Source organism: Theropithecus gelada, chromosome 1 (genome assembly GCF_003255815.1).
Source record: "Theropithecus gelada isolate Dixy chromosome 1, Tgel_1.0, whole genome shotgun sequence".
NCBI lineage: Eukaryota > Metazoa > Chordata > Mammalia > Primates > Cercopithecidae > Theropithecus > Theropithecus gelada.
In genome coordinates this window covers 201049995-201054703 of record NC_037668.1, presented here as the reverse complement: position 1 = coordinate 201054703, position 4709 = coordinate 201049995, and the positions used below count along the sequence as shown (strand labels likewise).

Sequence of the window (4709 nt, the reverse complement as noted above, 5' to 3'; positions counted from 1 at the left end):
ATTGAAATTATTACCCTGGTTTTGGTATCTCGAATATGTGATTCTTGTGAAAACATTTCTGCTTTTCAAAAACATGAATTTGAAAAGAAAAAGAAAAAGTTACTGCCCGTATCCAAGTTTTGAACTTCCATAATTTCACTGTAATTGAAACTCTACTCCAGTATCCTATTTCCCTCATTTACTCAAAAAAAAATTATACATAGCTCCCAGAAATTCTCTTCAAAAATTAAAGCCCTACCTCTGAAGACAGAACCCAAGGTTGAGGCAATAATATCCGCTCACCAACTACTCTTCATCTGCTGCCCTCAAATGCCTTGATCTTTAATCCAGCTTCCAGCAGAACAATGGTGGAATGACTCCTACTCTTCCTGGATGTTAAATGTAAGTTTCTCATGCTCCACTCCATTTTTCTTGTTTTGCTCTTGCTGAACCTTCTCCCTCAAACTCTGAACTCCTACTTCCATATCCCAAATGAGCTTTTCCTCTTGCTTTTAAGACCTGGTAATCTTTCTGACTTCCTCAGCATTCATACACTCATTGTTCTGCATTCTCAGTCTCAGACAATGACACTCAACACCCCATAAAGATAGCACCAGGTGCCCCTGTACTCCCAATAGGAAGGGCAAGAGTCACAAATCATCTATCACTGTGCTTTTTGGACACCCAGATTTATTTGCCTGGCCGTTTTTTCTACCATTAATAGTTGAGTCCAGCTTCAAGTACCTGCCCCAAATTTTCATATCCAGGTTCTGCCCATTTAGCTCTGATAATTTCAGCCTTGGGGTATATCATGGACTAGGTCTGTAGCAGCCATATTGACTTGAGCTCAATGTTATTTACTGAGCAAGAGAATAGTCTGTAGGCATCAGTTAATAATGTCTTTTTTTTTTTTCTTTGCTAAATTTTCTGGTAGTCTCATAGATAAAAAGGCCAATGAATTGCTCAGATAAATTTAATGCTTGGTGCCACTCAGACAGTGCCTGTGAACTCAGTGAACCACACACACAAAAAAAAGCTCAGAGATTTTAGTGCAAAGAAACAGGGTCATGAGTTTGTCACAGAGGCTATGAAAAGGAAAACAAAAAATAATTAGCAAACAAGAACAATAAATATACGAGGTGGTTCCATAGTGACAACAGCTTTCACTCTTTCACTGAGCCTTGTCTAATTCTTATTTCTTAAGGCTCCCATGAGCTAGCCAAAGGGTCTTGCTCATAAACCTAGACATGGAAATGACAATAATGTTAATTCTGTGTGTGCCAAACCGCTGTCATATCTCACAACACAGGGAAATTATAAATCATTATTGGAACCAAAGCACAAGTGACTCTGTAAAAGAAATCCATTGCTAGGCCAGATGTAGTGACTCATGCTTGTAATCCCAGCACTTTGGGAGGCCGAGGCAGGTGGATCACCTGAGGTCAAGAGTTTGAGACCAGGCTGGCCAACATGGTGAAACCTTGTCTCTAGTAAAAATACAAAAATTAGCTGGGTGTGGTGGCGGACACCTGTAATCTCAGCTACTCAGGAGGCTAAGTCAGGAGAATCACTTGATCCCAGGAGATGGAGGTGGCACTGAGCCAAGATCACACCATTGCACTCCAGCCTGGGCAACAGAAACTCCATCTCAAAAAAAAAGAAAAGAAAAGAAATCCATTGCTAGCAAAGAGGTTGGCCTAGAAGGTTTCATGCTTAATATTTTATTATACAGCTCAAGTAATAGTGGGCCTTGATGACCATTAAACTGAATTTCCCCACCTTATTTCTGATATTTAAGTATGAACCCACTGCTTCTATTCTGAAATTTCAGATCATTTTGAAAGTAGCAAGAAGAAAGTGACTCATTTATATACAAGGAAACCTCCAAAGGCTATCAGCAGATTTCACAGCAGAAACCTGGTAGGCTAGGAGAGCTTGAGATGATATATTTAAAGTGCTGACTAGCGGGTGAGGGAGGGACTTTGTCAACCAAGAATACTATACTCAATGAAACTATCTTTTAGCCATGAAAGAGAGATACTTTTCCAGACCAACAAAAACTGTGGGAGTTCATTACCACTAGACCTCCCTTAAAAAAAAAGTTAAAGAAAGTTTTTCAACTTGAAACAAAAGGACACTAACAACATAAAAACATATGAAAGTACAAAATTCATTGTAAGCAAAGGAGGAGAGTCACGATGGCTGATTAGATGTAGCCAGGAAGAGTATCTCCCACTGAAAAACCAGGCCATCAAGAAGACCAGCACAGCCCAAGCAGATCTTTAGAAGGCAGGCATTGAGAGTGGGTAAAGGGAGGATGCAGAAATTAGGCTGAAGGGGGAGGAAGTTGAGAACTCAAAATGAAGTTGTCAGGTACCAGGACTCATTCCTGGCCCCCAGTGGCTCCTGGGGAAGGGATTAGTTAAATAGGCATGGAGTGGCCTACTCTCACCATGGACCTCCAGAATGCTAGCTGCAGGAGATCCCATGACCCCCACAAACATTTGAGCTGGTAGAGAGAGCTGCTTGTAGAGTTGGCAGGGGCAGGACTCCAACCTGTGTGGAGCCCAGAAAGGTTGGCATGGGAATGGCTGTAGTGGAGCATGACCAGGAGTGCCAATCCCCCAAGGCTTGCCACATTCCTCAAGAAGGTTTGGCCTTTGTTGACTTTTGGAGCTGGACAGAGCAGAGCTCTCTTGCCCATAAGACAGAGCCACTCTGATCTGAGTGCCACCCTGTCTGCCAATCTTTCTCGAAGTCCCAGCCTGACTGTGCCCACTTGCCTGCACTGTGCCACTGGCAGTGCAGCCTCAGATGCCCAACCAGGGTGCATCACAGTGACCACTGTCATAGTCCCTTTGCTGGCAGACCCCGCCTATCTGTAGAAGACCTTCTGTAGACTAGACCCTGTCAGTATGCACCCAAGTGAAGCCTCCTCCCACTGCTTTGCCAGCATGCATGGGTGGACTTTACCATCCCACTGCCACCAGTGCACATGCACAAACTGCTCTGCCACTACTCTGGTGAAGTGATTTTGCCAGCACTCCCATTGGAGTGTTGTTGCCAGCGAACCAGGAACACCTCAGCCCTTCTGGCACAGCAGGTATTTAACACTTCATAGGCCACAGAACAAAGCTGTGGGCCTTGTTCCAGCCCGCAGGGTTAGAGCACATGGCTCAGGAGTGCTGAGTTGAGCCTTGTCCCCCTGAAATCATCCAGAAATGAAGCCAGTCTGCTGAACCCAACTGATACCACAGGCAAATTCTCAAGGGCATCAAAGAAAATAAAAGCAAAAGGCCCCATCCAAAGAATAGTAACTGTAAAGATTGAGGAAACATTTTCTCCCTTGACTGAGCCTACCACAGCCTTTCTAAGGTTTTTTCCTAGTGAAGCCGAGAGGGTCTTTAAGGAAAACCCTGCATCTAGACATTCCTTGAGGGAAGGCATCAAATCCAGAAGCATGGAAAAGACAAGGGAGGCATCATAGTTTTCTACTGAAATCAACAACTTCAAGTTCTTACCATGGAAAATTCAGAGAAGACTGAAGTGGGTTCTCCTTGCTTGTGATTCTTTTAATCCAATCACCAACATGCACCTCAGGTTGTTTGAGCCGGCCAAGGACCACATGAGTGGAACAGGAAGATACAGAGTTGTCAAAGACTTAATCTCTCCTGTTGGCAATACCAGGAGAATGGACTCATTCCTGCCCATCATTGGGTCATCATGTCAAAACTTGCCACCAAGAATGCCAAATGGGTGGAAGCTGATACATGGAAAAGTCTTCAGAAGGAGCAGATAGAGATGTTAAGGTGCTTATACAACATCAGGAGAAACTGGAGGTTAGTAACTGTGATAACCAGCAGAATGTGCGTACACTAGAAAGGCCTGGACAAAAGAGGAAGTGCACTGAACAAAAACAGGATTCTAGTTGAAAGAAATCCCTGGAGTCCAAAACAAAAGGTATGACAAAGGTCAAGCTGTTGTGCGGCACAGATTATTGGAGTCCTTTGGTGTTCCCAATTTGTGGAAGGGAGAAGACATCACCCAAATTGTGGCAGAATATGAGTTCACATGTATACTCAGGCTGGAAATGATGCTCAGAAATTCACCCACGAATCTGGCATGTTGTGAAAACACTGGAGCAATATTCACATAGCGAATGAATGGATCACTAATGATATCTCATCTACAACAATCCGGAGAGCTCTCAGAAGGGGACAGAGCATTTGCTACTTGATATGAGAACTTGTCCAAGAATAAATCAAAAAGCAAAATTTGTAATTATCAAAAAGTATAATCTGTCTTCCGAGGGTGAAGACAGAAATGCTGGGATCATTCTGGCCCCTTTGCAGAGAAACACTGCAGAAGCTAAGGCATAGGAATCTACAGCATGATGATTTGGACTTCCCTGTTGGGGATTTGAAACAATCTGGGTGTGAGTAACTGGGGAAATAAATTGTGATCCTGTTGCATAAACTAAAGCTTAAAGTTTAGTAAAAATCAGTGGTAAGTTAGAAACAGGGTTGTTGTGTTTTTTTTTTTTTCTTTTTATCAGAAATTGCTAAGATTAATGTTTTCCTTAAGTTTTTTTTTTAAGAATGTACAAATCTTTTTATCTTTAAAACAAGAGATTTAGCAGCACACTAATACCAGAAGAATTTTCAGTGAAACTAGCTACAAATAAGAAGTTAACAAGTACATCCTAGCTCTACCACATAAAAGAAACAAAG

At 42.5% G+C, this 4709-nt stretch overlaps 1 pseudogene; it reads left to right on the top strand.

Annotated features, from left to right (window-relative positions):
* The first annotated feature begins 3501 nt into the window (after positions 1-3501).
* Positions 3502-4358, top strand: LOC112630595 (annotated as a pseudogene).
* The last annotated feature ends 351 nt before the right edge of the window (positions 4359-4709 follow it).